The sequence below is a fragment of the Leucoraja erinacea genome, chromosome 14 (genome assembly GCF_028641065.1).
Source record: "Leucoraja erinacea ecotype New England chromosome 14, Leri_hhj_1, whole genome shotgun sequence".
NCBI lineage: Eukaryota > Metazoa > Chordata > Chondrichthyes > Rajiformes > Rajidae > Leucoraja > Leucoraja erinaceus.
In genome coordinates this window covers 11,061,922-11,077,708 of record NC_073390.1, presented here as the reverse complement: position 1 = coordinate 11,077,708, position 15,787 = coordinate 11,061,922, and positions in this window count along the sequence as shown.

Below are 15,787 nucleotides of genomic sequence, written 5' to 3'. Positions count from 1 at the left end.
CAAACCATCCCCTCCCCTGGTACTTTCCCTTGCAACCGCAGGAAATGCTACACTTGTCGCTTTACCTCCCCCCTCGACTCCATCCAAGGACCCAAGCAATCTTTCCAGGTGAGGCAGAGGTTCACCTGCACCTCCCCCAACCTCATCCATTGCATCCACTGCTCTAGGTGTCAACTGCTCTACATTGGTGAGACCAAGCGCAGGCTTGGCGATCGCTTCGCCCAACACCTCCGCTCGGTTCACACTAACCAACCCGATCTCCCGGTGCCTCAGCACTTCAACTCCCCCTCCCATTCCATATCCGACCTTTCTGTCCTGGGCCTCCTCCATAGCCAGAGTGAGTCCCACCACATGTTGGAGGAGCAGCACTTCATATTTTGCTTCGGTAGTTTACACCCCAGCGGTATGAACATTGACCTCTAATTTCAGTAAGCCCTTGCTTTCTCCCTCCTTCCCCTCCCCTTCCCAGCTCTCCCACAGCCCACTGTCTCCGCCTCTCCCTTTCTTCTTCCCCCCACCCCAAATCAGTCTGAAGAAGGGTCTCGACCCAAAACTTCACCTATTCCTTCGCTCTATAGATGCTGCCTCACCCGCTGAGTTTCTTTAGCATTTTTGTCTACTATCCTTTATTTTATTTATTTTACTTTATTTTTTTTTTAAATTTTATTAGGAGCAATTGTACAAAGATAAAACGTTCGGCATCTAGAATTATACAATTATTGTACAGCTTCATTTTTAACCTTATAACCTAAACTGTGAAAATGAAAAAAAAGGAAAGAATGGGAAAGCAAGAAAAGAAGAAAGAAACAGAAATTACTTTCCAGACCAATGACATTTTGATCAGAACTGGTGTATGGTTTACCACCTGAAATATCACAAATGTTTCTCTCTTTCTCTCCAGAAAATGTCCCTTAAACTACCAAAGCAATGAGCAATGTAGCAGAAAGATAGAGGAATATGAAAAAATGGAGATCTACCTTGACCCCCCCCCCCCCCCCCCCCCCCCCCGCCTCACCCAACATAGCATCGGATTTAAATTTAAATTTGTGTTTCACAAATAGGAGAGACATTTGGGAAGACCTTGTTCAACTTAGACTTTGAATAATAAAATCATTTTTAAAATAATAAAAAAGATGATTGCAGACCCAAGATTATTATTCATGGGGTTGGTTGGTCAGAAGGAAAGTTTGTAAACCATGGGTCATTGTTCCGGGGAAGTATAAGAATATAAGTGTAAATTGGGGAAGAGAAGGGAATGGGTGAGTAGGTGGCAAGTCTCAGGTGTAATGGTGGGCTAGGCAAGATCTAATGGGGAAGCATCAGTTAAGATGTCCTCAGGCCATGGGGGTACTGCTCGGATGTCAGGCAGCTTCATATGTGAACAGCTTCTTCCCCACTGTTATCAAATTACTGAACAGTCCTCTCATAAACTATGGGTGTAGTCCCAATCCCCCAACCTGCCTCATTGTGGCCCTTACAATACATTTTCTCTGTAGCAGCCACGCAGTGACACAATGTTCCACACTGGTATATTTCTCTTTGCTCTACCTATTGCACTTGTCAATGGCTTGGTTGCCCTCAAGTATAGTATGATATGAGCGGGTAGCATAGTTGTTCACTGCATATTAGTACACATGACAATAGCAAACCAATGCCAACATCAATACCAATGTTTCAGGGATTGGGGTTTGCAATAAGGAGTGGATTGGAGGAGATTGTCAGAAACAAGGTTATTGCTCTGAGTTCGGAGGATTATGGCGATTTAATCTTTTTGTTAACATGGTGTTTAAAAGTGGATTTGCTGGAAGCAATCAGCAGTGGTATTAGAAATACCACTCAGGGATCAGGAATGGCAGTTGGCTCCTTCCTTGTAAATGCAAATAATCTACAACAAAGTGTCACAGTTATCTCATGCCTGTCCATTATCAAACGGGGACCTAGGTTAATAGTTTTCCAGCAATATGCATGGCCACACCTCTCCATCATTTTTCCAAACCATGGATATTTCAATTCCAAGATTACAGCAGGGAAAAAAGGCCTTGGGCCTACCATGCCCATGCTGACTCTTACAGAGCTACTTAGTCCCAGACCATACTTTTTATCCATATTCTGGCAAATTTATTATTTTCAAATGCATAAGTTTAAGAAAGAACTGCAGACACCGGAAAAATCGAAGGTAGACCAAAATGCCTGAGAAACTCAACGGGTGAGGCAGCATCTATGGAGCGAAGGAATAGGCGACGTTTTGGGTCGAGACCCTTCTTCAAAATCTTCAAATGCATGGGTTTTTTTGTGGAATGCTTCAAATTGTGTTTTCCATATTAGTTTAGATTATTGTCATGTATACTGTAGTACAATGGAAAGCTTCAGTTGCGCGCTATCCAATCAGCGGAAAGACAATACATGATTACAATTGAGCCATCCCCAGTGTATCAATACATGATAAGGGAATAACGTTTAGTGCAAGGTAAAGCCAGCAAAGGATCATCCGAGGGTCACCAATGAGGTAGATAGCAGTTCAGGACTGGTCTCTGGTTGTGGTAGGATGATTCATTGTTTGATAACACCTAGGATCCCTCTATCCAAGAATGGGAAAAAAAACTGAACTTCTTCACTGTCCCCTTGGAATCCTTGGACCATGACTGCTCAAGTGAAGCAGGAGCAATGTTGATGACATTGAGAACTTTGGGAGTGTACAGAGGCCGAGTCAGTGGCATTTGCAGTGTACGACCAAATAAACTACACAAATGCCCCATTAAGCATGTCCCACCCCATCTGAGGAGGGACAGTACGCGCTGGAGTAACTCAGCAGGTTAGGCAGCATCTCTGGAGAACATGGATAGACGACGCTTCAGGTCGAGACCCTTCCTTTGTGTATTAACTAGCATCTGCAGTTCCTTATTTCTACTATCTGCCAAGGTGTTTGCAGTTCCCATGTTACCTTATCGAGAACCTGTGAACTCATAAAATTAGAGTCTGAACAAGTCATCCTAAATCCAGATGGACTGCCTAAGAAAAAGATAATGCATAATAGTGTTTCTTATTCCCTGCCTAGTTCTTTTGTAAATAATTTTTATCCATTATCTCCAACGACAGTGGACACAATTTCTCCATCTTGTCATTTTAATTATATCCTCAGAAATTCCAATGCCTGCTAACCCAATCTCATGCTTATCATTAAAATGATGCGGCATGGTTGGCGCAGTGGTAGAGGTGTCGTCGTGTTCAATCCTGACGACAGATGTTGTCTGTACAGCGTTTGTACAGGTATTCTCCCTGTGACCGTGTGAGTTCTCCCCGGGTTCCCTGGTTTCCTCCCACACTCCAAAGACCTACAGGTTTGTAGGTTAATTGGCAACAGTAAAATTATGAATTGTAAATTGTCCCAAGCATATAGGATAGATGTAGGTAAGAAAGAATTGCAGATACTGGTTTAAATCGAAGGTAGACACAAATGCTGGAGTAACTCAGCGGGTCAGGCAGCATCCCTGGAGAGAAGGAATGGGTGACGTTTCGGGTCGAGATCCTTCTTCAGACAGATACAATACAATACAATACAATAATACAATACCTTTTATTTGTCATTGGAACCTCACATGAGGTTCAAACGAAATTTGGTTTCTGCAGCCATACAAGAAACGAACCAAGACACTCACCAACACAATTCACACAAACATCCATCACAGTGAGTCTCCTCCTCACTGTGATGGAAGGCAAAGTCTTGTCTCTCCCATGCTCTCCATTCCTCTCCCAAAGTCGAGGTCAAAGCCCCCGGCGGGCGCTAGCAAGTCCGCGGTCATTCAAAGCCACGCCAGGCGATGTAAGGCCCTGCCCCGGGTCTTGGTGTTGGAGCCCCCGGCGGGCGCTAGCAAGTCCGCGACAAATTCAAGCCGCATGGGCATTGTAAGGCCCTGCTCCAGGTCACTTTCAAACCCGCAATTCGGGCGGGAGAAGTCGCCGTTGCCGGTGCCCCGCAAAGCAGTCTCCCACCGGGGACCGCGAGCTCCCGGTGTCACCATCCATCGGAGTCGGGTCGCAGCAGCGCGCCACAGCAGCTCTCCACGCCCTGAAGCTGGCCAGCTCCACGGAGGTAGGTCCGCAGCTCCCCACAGCTCCACAGCTCCACAGGCTCCGTGACTTGAGCCTCCAGGTCATTCCGGTTGGAGGCCGCTCCACGGCGCTAGGCCCCAACAGCAACAGAGACCCGACAGAGAAAAGGTCGGGTCTCCATGCAGGGAAGAGATTTAAAAGTTTCCCCCACCCCCCACATATACACATTTAAAAACCCGCTACAAACTAAACCCTCAACAGGACAAAAGAAAAAACTCAGACAGACTGCAGAGGCCGCTGCGACGTCGGTCGCGCCGCCCAACGTGGCAAATTAAATGTCAGATGTCAAGGGAGGGTGCGGGACAAAGATAGAATGTAGTCGGAGACAGGGCGTGTCCCACTTGGCTGCCATTGGCGCGCCATTTACACGACCTGCTTGTGTGTGGGTAGCGCGGAGTGGTGTGGAGGAATGTGGAGTGGCGTAGAGGAGTGTGGACTTCGTCCTGCATGAAATCTTTGCACGCCAACGGTCTGTCGGGTAACTGACGGCCAAAGTAGGACAGGCCCAAGACCCTGGCATGGCGCAACGTCTCACCTCCAACAGCAGCAGAAGCGGGCAAACGATCGCCGAGCTCGGCCTGGGGCTCACGGCCGTTGCGGATCCGGATCTGCCCCCACTCCTACTCCCAGAGCGGGGCCCAGATGATTGGAGATAGACACAAAACGCTGGAATAACTCAGCGGGAATGGCAGCAATGGCTCACGTTTCGGGTCAAGACCCATCTTCAGACTGAAGAAAAGTCTCGTCCCGAAACATCATCCATTCCATCCTTCCAGAGATGCTGCCAGTCCCGCTGAGTAAAGGCCCTGTCCCATTTACATGTCCTTGGCACGCAAATTACACAACCTCGTCATCGCGTTGAGACGCATGGGCATCGTGTGGTCGTGCGGGGCCGGTCCCACTGAGAAGCGCGGATGGGTATGGAGTTGTGCGCGGTATCGCGCAGCGCTCCGGGATTTTGTGCCGAACAAAATCTTCGCACGCCACTGGCCTGTCGCGTACAGGGTTCTGAACTTAAAGAAAGGTAACTTTGAGGGTATGAGACGTGAATTGGCCAAGATAGACTGGCAATTGATTCTTAAAGGGTTGACGGTGGACATGCAATGGAAGGCATTTAAAGGCTGCATGGATGAACTACAACAATTGTTCATCCCAGTTTGGCAAAATAATAAATCAGGGAAGGTAGTGCATCCGTGGATAACAAGTGAAATCAGGGATAGTCTCAAAACAAAAGATGAAGCATACAAATTAGCCAGAAAAAGCAGCATACCGGAGCCCAGAGTCCAGCAGAGGAGGACAAAGGGCTTAATTAGGAAAGGGAAAATAAATGATGAAAGAAAACTGGCAGGGAACATAAAAACTGACTGCAAAGGTTTTTGTAGACATGTGAAGAGAAAAAGATTAGTTAAAACAAATGTAGGTCCCTTGCAGTGAATTGATCATGGGGACCAAGGACATGGCAGACCAATTGAAGAACTACTTTGGTTCTGTCTTCCAACCAGCCTTAATTAATCTTCCAGAAATAGCAGGGGACCGGGTGTCAAATGAGATGGACTAACTGAGTGAAATCCAGGTTAGCCGAGAAGTGGTGTTAGGTAAATTGAATGGATTAAAGGCCGATAAATCCACAGGGCCAGACAGGCTGCATCCCAGAGTACTTAAGGAAGTAGCCCCAGAAATAGTGGGTGCATTAATGATAATTTTTCAAAATTCTTTAGATTCTGGAGTAGTTCCTGAGGATTGGATAGTAGCGAATGTAACCCCACTTTTTAAAAAGGGAGGGAGAGAGAAAACGGGGAATTACAGACCAGTTAGTCTAACATCGGTAGTAGGAAAACTGCTAGAGTCAGTTATTAAAGATGGGATAGCAGCACATTTGGAAAGTGGTGAAATCATTGGGCAAAGTCAGCATGGATTTATGAAAGGTAAATCATGTCTGACGAATCTTATAGAATTTTTCGAGGATGTAACTAGTAGAGTGGATAAGGGAGAACCAGTGAATGTGTTATATCTGGACTTTCAGAAGGCTTTCGACAAGGTCCCACATAAGAGATTAGTATACAAACTTAAAGCACACGGTATTGGGGGTTCAGTATTGATGTGGATAGAGAACTGGCTGGCAGACAGGAAGCAAAGAGTAGGAGTAAACGGGTCCTTTTCAGAATGGCAGGCAGTGACTAGTGGGGTACCGCAAGGCTCAGTGCTGGAACCCCAGCTATTTACAATATATATTAATGATTTGGACGAGGGAATTGAATGCAACATCTCCAAGTTTGCGGATGACATGAAGCTGGGGAGCAGTGATAGCTGTGAGGAGGATGCTAGGAGGCTGCAAGATGACTTGGATAGGCTGGGTGAGTGGGCAAATGCATGGCAGATGCAGTATAATGTGGATAAATGTGTGGTTATCCACTTTGGTGGCAAAAACAGGAAAGTAGACTATTATCTGAGTGGTGACCGATTAGGAAAAGGGGAGATGCAACGAGACCTGGGTGTCATGGTACACCAGTCATTGAAAGTCGGCACACAGGTGCAGCAGGCAGTGAAGAAAGCAAATGGTATGTTAGCATTCATAGCAAAAGGATTTGAGTATAGGAGCAGGGAGGTTCTACTGCAGTTGTACAGGGTCTTGGTGAAACCACACCTAGAGTATTGCGTACAGTTTTGGTCTCCAAATCTGAGGAAGGACATTCTTGCCACAGAGGGAATACAGAGAAGGTTCATCAGACTGATTCCTGGGATGTCAGGACTTTCATATGAAGAAAGACTGGATAGACTCAGCTTGTACTCGCTAGATTTTAGAAGATTGAGGGGGGATCGTATAGAAATTTACAAAATTCTTAAGGGGTTGGACAGGCTAGATGCAGGAAGATTGTTCCTGATGTTGGGGAAGTCCAGAACAAGGGGTCACAGTTTATGGATAATGGGCAAATCTTTTAGGGCTGAGATGAGAAAAACTTTTTTTACACCGAGAGTGGTGAATCTCTGGAATTCTCTGCCACAGAATGTACTTGAGGCCAGTTCATTGGCTATATTTAAGAGGGAGTTAGATGTGGCCCTTGTGGCTAAAGGGGTTCAGGGGGTATGGAGAGAAAGCAGGTACGGGATACTGAGTTGGATGATCAGCCATGATCATATTGAACGGCGGTGCAGGCTTGAAGGGCTGAATGGCCTACTCCTGCTATTTTCTACGTTTTCTACGTTTCTATGTAACTGACGGCCAAAGTGGGACAGGCCCATGACCCTGGCATGACACAACATCTCACCTCCAACAGCAGCAGAATGAGGCAAACGATCGTCGGCCTGGGGCTCACGGCCGTTGCGGTTCTGGTCCGCCCCCACTTCTACTCCCAGAGTGGGGCCAAGTAAATTGAAGATAGGCAAAAAATGCAGGAGTAACTCAGCAGGACCGGCAGCATCTCTGGAGAGAAGGAACGGATGATGTTTCGGGTCGATACACTTCTTTTAGACTGAAGAAGGCTCTCGACCCGAAACATCACCCGTTGCTTCTCTCCAGAGATGCTGCCGGTCCCGCTGAGTTACTCCAGCATTTTGTGTCCATCTTCAAATGATGTCACGCGCTCCAGACCGCCGTGCGGACGCATGAAGACGTACGCGACCTTCGCAGGACCGTCGCTCCTCAACACGACGACGAGGTCGCGTAATTAGCGTGCCAAGGACACGCAAGTGGGACAGGGGCCTTACTCCTGCATTTTGTGTCTATCTTCAAATGACGTTACACACTCTAGATGGCTGTGCAGACGCATGATGACGTGCGCGACAATCGCTCGTCAGTCACTACTGGCCTGTCGCGTAAATATCGGCCAAGTGGGACAGGCTTTGGACTAGTGGGAGAACTGGGAAGGGGGAGGGGTGGAGAGACAAAGCAAGGATAGATATAGGCGATTGCTGATCGGCACAGACTCAGAGTCAAAGGGCTTATTCAGCATTATATCTCTAAACTAAACTAAATTATTGTCAATTTAACCTACCTGCCACTATGGACTTTGCAATGCTCTGATTGCCACTCCTTTTTTTATATCTTTCTACTAAAAAATTATGCCCCACTGCAATCAGTCCGAATAAGGGCCCCAACCTGAAATGACACCTCTCCATGTTCTCCAGAGATGCTGCCTGACCCGTTCCATTACTCCAGCATTTTGTATCTTTCTTTGCTACAAACCAGCATCTGCTGTTCCATGATATTACTCTTGAATAAACTTCTTAAATAAACTGAACATCCTTTCAAAAATGAAGGCACAAGCAACTGCAGATGCTGGAATCTGGAGCAAAGCCTTGAGCAGAGTTTTGACCTATGGCATCGAGAAAACCTCTCTCTGGGGCCATTTTCATCGATAGGTCAGAGGTTGAGAGTTAGCAGACTGAAATTTCTGAGCATTAACATTTTAAATGATCTGTCCATTCAAAAAGAGCATGGATAATCCAATTTGAGTCCAGCTTCCCTCCTTGACACCTTATTCCTTGAGCCTCCACAGATTTCTGGGGCAAGGAATTCCAAATACCCTGGTGCCAGCATTTTCCTAGCATTTTCCATGACAACCACCACCCCTCTAATAATCCTATCTGATTCAACACGGTCTTGTGAACTGTAGGGTATAGACTCAACCAGTTTAACTTTCCTCAAAGCTGGTAATCTCTCTCTCAACCCAAGTTTATCAAGGTGAAATGTCACTGAACTGGCTCCAAGGATAATACATCTTTCCTTGACTAAGAGGATTTAAAATGTCCACAATACACTGGTATAGGCACACTATTCAGGAGCAATTTAGCGGGGCAGGCAGCATCTCTGGGTAGAAGGAATGGGTGACGTTTCGGGCGGGACTCATTAAGTTACTCCAGAATTGTGTGTCGACCTTCAGTGTAAACCAGTATCTGCAGTTCTTTCCTGCACACTGGATTCAGTCTCAGGAGTGCCTTGTGACGTTGTAAATGTTATCTATAACCTCGTTATTCTTGTGCCTATAACAATTAACTTGATTTGTGGTAAGATTTTCCTCCTTTTATATCACAGCCCCTTTGAAGTAATTGCATTCCATTAAGTTTCACAGTTACCTGCTGCATCTGTGCACTGACTTCCTTGGTTTCACGGAGTGGGGACACCAAATCTCTTCGTCCTGCAGTTTTCTGTAGTCTTGCTCCATTTAAATAACAATGTTTTCCCATGCCCACATATATTGTTCGTATCATTCTCCACCTCTACCCTCTCTACATCCATGAGTGTGCAGCCAGACACCACTCCAAAGGCATCTATAAAGCTGCTGGATGAATAACATGTAACATGAGTCAGAGTACAGGAGGAAGATCGATAATCTGAGTGGTGGTGCTGGAACTCCAATCTTGCTCTCAATGTTAACAAGATCAAAGAATTGAATGTGTAGTAAGGAACTGCAGATGCTGGTTAAAACCGAAGATAGACACAAAATGCTGGAGTAACTCAGCGGGACAGGCAGCATCTCTGGAGAGAAGGAATGGGTGACGGTTTGGGTCTGAAGAAGGGTCTCGACCCGAAATCGTCACCGATTCCTTCTCTCCAGAGATGCTGCCTGTCCCGCTGAGTTACTCCGGCATTTTGTGTCTATCCAAAAAAATTGGAGTTGACTTCAGAGAGGGAAAGCCGAAGATCCACAAACCTGTCTTCATTGGCAGGTCGAGGACAAGGTCGAGTCTTGGGGCTGGGTCGGGCCGAGGACGGAGCCTCAAGGGCGTGAATGGCCGAGGAAGCGGACGGGCCGAGGTGGACGGGTCGCATCACCGTGAACAAAGAGGGCCCTGGCATGGGGGGCCACCCAGAACAAATAGGGCCATGGAGAACTAAGGGGACCCAGTGGGGGTGACGAAGCAGGGATGAGTACTCTATGTAACTTTGTCAGGTTTTGGTGACTATTATGTGTACATTGTATGCAAAAACAAAGAATTTCACAGCACCTAGTTAGTCACAAGTGGCAATAAAGTACCATCAGCAGCTTCAAGTTCCTGGTCATGTACATCTTCAACAATCTATCCCGGGCCCTGTATATTGGTGCAATTACAAAGACTGCTCACCAATATCTACTTCGGCAGACGTTGGCGGAGATTCAGCCTGTCGCCAAATACTCTATTCAACTTCTATATGTATACAGTGGAGAGCACACTGATTGATTGCATGAGGGTCCAGTTTGGTAGTTTGAACACACAAGTATGAAGGAGAAAATGGTCCACACATTGCCCGGTTCATCACAAGTACCTCCCCACCATTAAAGCTGTCTGCAGGAAGCACTACGTCAGGAAGGCAGCTGGTATCGTCAAAGGTCCACATCACTCTAGTTACCCTCTCATCTCATTGCTATCATCAGGAAGGTACAGGAGCATAGGAACTTTTACCTCCAAGTTCAAGGACAGCTTCTTCCCATCAATTCTTGAACGACCCTGCGCAACCCAAACTACAACCCCACCTCAGCACCAATCCATTATAGATCTTGTGCTGTATAAGGTTACACTACATACTTGGCTTGCACTGTTACCGTCTGATTTACCTTGCATTACTGCTAATGTATTACTTATTTATTTGTTTCGTTGTTGCATTTAACGTACCTGTAAAGCTGCATCAAGTAAGAATGTCATTGTTCCAGTCTCAGCGTTTATGATAATTAAACATTCTTAACTCTGACAGCATTGTTAAAATGGCATATTTCATATTATATTAAAGCACGCGCCACTCAAGCACAAATGATGCTCAATTCACCACATTTCTCACTTGTATCTCATATTCATTAATATATTAAATATAGTTGTGATCTTTTGCACAACTAATCTGATACATACTAATAGTTTTCAGTGATCTCCTCCACACCATCTTTATAACTGTCTAATATATATTTCATTTGATCACAGATGTTACCTATCTTTATTTGCACAGTTTTTATTAGTAGGGAGGAATGCATGGTGACATACTCAAAAGCAGTCCTTGTCAGCTGGTGCCACTAATAGTGCTTTAAAATAGAGCACAAAATGGATCCAGGGGGAACATATAAAAGGGCACAGGTCTCTAGGGACAATAAGCATCAGCTCTCAACTCAGAATGAAAGGCATATATGTTATACATTGTGTCATGCATTTTCTAGCCAGATTCCCAAATTTCATCAAGGATATTTTCTGCAAACAGGAGGTTTTGTGATGCATACTATTGAGCTTTTTTTAAACAAATACAGTATGTATAATTGAAGTGAAGTTCACAATGTGGTTCCGTCCTCAGAACATGGGCAGGTGCCGCGATAAAGAGGCATCAGAAAAACAGCACCGATCAGACAAACAGCAGGATCAAGTATCGCATGAGGCAGTTATTTCCAGTCAACAGATGTGTTTTCTACATTGGGGCCAATGACTGTTGCTGCTCCACTAAATGTGTATGAAAATGGAAATTTAAAGGCAGAAATCAGTGATTACAAATCTTCCCCTTTTTATTCCTACATCAAATAAATGGATAGATTTTCCTTTATAAATAAATATTAATAAACATTACTTTTTCTTAGAATTCATATATTCCTTCATACAACAATTTCTAAAATGTAAACTCAAATTCTTCACCACCTTATTAGAAAGTACTTAAGTCATTGACTTTTGCAGTATCAGGGTGTCCCAGTTTGATTCAATACTGCTCAAGACAAGCACTTGGGTCTTATTTCTCATTTTCAAATATGCACCGATTCGAATAGTGGTAGCACAGCGGTAGTGTTGCTGCCTTACAGAGGCAGCAGGTTCGATCCCGACAATGGGTGCTATCTGTGCGGAGTTTGTACTGTACATTCTCTCCATGACAGTGTGGGTTTCTTCCAGTTTCCTCCCACACTCCAAAGACACACAGGTTTGCAGGTTAATCAATCGGCTTTGGTAAAATTGTAAATTGTCCCTAGTGTGTGTGTGTGTGTGTAGGATAAAGTTAGTGTGTAGGGGTTATGGGTCGGCGCAGATTCGGTGGTCGAAGGATCTGTTTCTGCGCTGTTTCTCTAAACTAAACTAAACTAAATTTCTGTTTGATTTGGATCCCAAGCAAGCAGCATGGTAGTATGTTGTGATGCCAAACATCTGCTAAAGTTGAATGATTATGAACACCAAGCGAAAACCAACCCCTCTGTACGACATTTACTATGCAAAAAAAATCTGACAGGTGCAGAAACCTCTTTCACAGAAGCAGTATGTGCCAATGTAATTTGCTTAGTAGAATGTCCCGCAACGAACACAATTACAAAGTCAAATACGTTAACTTGTACCCTGGCGCCTCATTAAATGTATTTGTGAAGCACCTGATTACAAGGCTGCAGTACTTGTCAAAACATGCTTGCAGCTCACAAAACAATGTTTTTCACTGCATCTCAGTACACGTTAACAATAATAAAGCCAATACCAATACTTCTGCATTTTCTTCCCGGTGGTACTGCCACATACTGTCACTCTTGACTCTGGCATATTCAGTTATTCCATATTTGCACTTCAGATATTCTGAATCTGAAAATCTGGAACAAGCTGCTAGAAAAGAAGGTAGAGGCAGATACAATGGTAACATTATTTAAGACAGAGGTAGGTAGATTCTTGAGTAGTATGGATGTCACGGGTTATGGGGAGAAGGCAGGAGAATGGGGTTAGCAGAAAGAGATAGATCAGAAATAAAAGACATTTGCCCTGATAGTTGAATAGGAAAGAAGTAGCGGGAAATGGATCTAATGTGGGCAAATTAGTATAGATAAATATCACGGTCAACACAGCCATAATGATGGCTCTCCAGGCAAACCATATTGATGGCTGAATTAAAACAAGGCTGAACAAACTTCGGCACGGTGGCGCAGCGGTAGAGTTGCTGCCTTACAGCGCCAGATAACCAGGTTCAATCCCGACTACAGGTGCTGTCTGTACAAAGTTTGCACGTTCTCCCCGTAACCATGTGGGTTTCCCCCAGATGCTCCGGTTTCCTCCCACATTCCAAAGATGTTCAGATTTGTAGGTTAATTTGGCTTTGGTAAAATCGTATATTGTCCCCAGTGTGTAGGATAGTGCAGGATAGTGTTAGTGTGTTAGTGTGGTGTGAAGAGCAACTGGTTGGAGTTTGGAATGGGATCTCAGGAAGCAGAACACCATCTACTCCTGCTTGGGCATCATCTGGTCTCAAATCATTCTCACACCTGGTTCATCTGACTTTCCTGTACGAGTCATTTGTGTGTGTGCCACCTTGTGACCCAGATCTGCTAATTACAAATACCCTGCCAACCTCTGGTCTATCCCACTCCCTGCTCCTCATAAAGGGAGATTAAAATGGAAGGTTGTGGGAAAAGAGTGACAAGAGCTAAATTCACCCTCAAGACTTGGGCAACACGGTGGTCTCAAATCATTCCAGAGACCACATCCTAGTTTGTACATTCTGACCTGCGTGGGTTTTTCCAGTACGACACTCCAAAGACGTCATTTGTGTTGGCTTTGGTAAAATGTGGCACCCTTGTGACCCAGATACTGCTAATTACAAATAATCCCTGCCAAGACCTTGGGCAGAAGGGCCCATCCCACTCAACTAAACTGAACTTCTGCACGGTTTGGATCTCAAGCAAGCAGCATGGTATTATATTGTGCTACCAAACATCTGCTAAAGTTGAATAATTATGAACACCAAGTGGAAAACCAACCACTCTGTACGCCTTTTACTGTGCAAAAAAAAAATCAGACAGGTGCAGAAACCTCTTTCACAGAAACAGTATGTGCCAATGTAATTTGCTGCGTAGAATGTCCCGATACGAACACAATAAAAAATCAAATGCGTTAACTTGTACCCTGGGGCCTCATTAAATGTATTTGTGAAGCACCTGACTACAAGGCTGCAGTACTTGTCAAAACATGCTTGCATCTCCTTTAATAGCGTGCTAATAGTTTAAAAGAATAACAGGTGGTTCTGTAATATCCTCAAGAGGCTCTGGTGACATCAAATGCATGTTTCACATCACATGCAGTTATCCGCAGGCAGAAAGGTACTGACGGAGATGGGAATGTGCGCAATTTCACACAACTCAGAGACTTTGACCACATTACTCCCTTCCCCAGCATCAATAGGTATCATCAAAGGGTGGCAATAGACAGAGTGCGGAAGAGATACCCCATGACGTTGCCTGGAGTGGGAGTGGGGCTGTAGTTACAGAGAGATTGGAAAGGCTGCGCTTATTTTCACTGGGACATAAGAAGCTGAGGAGTGACATGGAGATTTATAAAATTATGAGTGGCATAGACAGTCAGAATGTATTTGATTTATTGTATCAGTTTGAATGGACCAGATGATCTTTTGTACTAATGTCTTTTTTTCCTTTCTGCTGGGACTTTATTCCTTGGAGCGCAGGAGGCTGTGGAATGATCACAGAGAGGGGTATAAAATCATAAGGAGACATGGTGAGCACAGACTACTTTCCCCAGGGTAGGGGAATCAAGAACTAGACGGCATAGGCTCAAGGAGAGATGAGAATGATTTAATAGGGCCCTGAGGGGCAACGTCTTCACACAGGGGGTGGTCGGTATGTAGAATAAGCTGCCAGAGGAAGTAGTTGACACAGGATCAATTACATAATTTCCAAAGCCCTTTGGATAGGTACATGGAAAGGAAACTTGTCCAAATGGGACCAGCTTAGATGGGGCATGTTGGTCAGTGGGGATGAGTTAGGCCAAAGGCCTATTTTGTGCAGTATGATTCTGTGACTGTTTGGCTCTAAGAGGGGTGGAGCACACAACATAGTCTGCATCAATGGTGCTGTACATGAGTCAAGAGCTTAGAAACATAGAAACATAGGTGCAGGAGTAGGCCATTCGGCCCTTCGAGCCTGCACCACCATTCAATATGATCATGGCTGATCATCCAACTCAGTATCCTGTACCTGCCTTCTCACCATACCTCCTGATCCCTTTAGCCACAAGGGCCACATCTAACTCCCTCTTAAATATAGCCAATGAACTGGCCTCAACTACCTTCTGTGGCAGAGAATTCCAGAGATTCACCACTGTGCGAAAAATGTTTTTCTCCTCGCTATTCTAAAAGATTTCCCCCTTATCCTTAAACTGTGACCCCTTTGTTCTGGACCTCCCCAACATCGGGAACAATCTTCCTGCATCTAGCCTGTCTAACCCTTAGAACTAACCCTTAGTTCATTCAAGTTCATTCGTGTAAATATCACCAACAAATTGACTTGGCCCAACTACATCGATGATACAGCCAAGAGTCACACCAACATCTTTCCTTCCTCAGAAGACTCAGAAAATTTAGTATGTCACCAATAAATGTTACTAATCTCCACAAGATACACCCTTGAAGACATCCCATGATGATGCATCACAGGCTGGTATTGCAATTGGTTTGCCCAAGATGGCAAAAAAACTAGAGAAAGTTGCAGATCCAGCAAAATAAATCCCCCCGCCCACTCCCCCCCTGCCAATCACTGCCAGTTACACTTCATACTGCTTTGGAAAGCAGCCAAGGAACATTCATAAACAGACAAATACAGCACAAAGAGACAAATACATTCCCTAGAATAAAGCAGAGTAAAATAGAGGTCCTTGCTGATGCGTAGTTTCAAATTGGACTTTGAGGCCAAAATTTGCAACAAAAAAAAAAGCTTTGACTGACTAATGTTCACATAATGTACGAATCAGGTTCAAG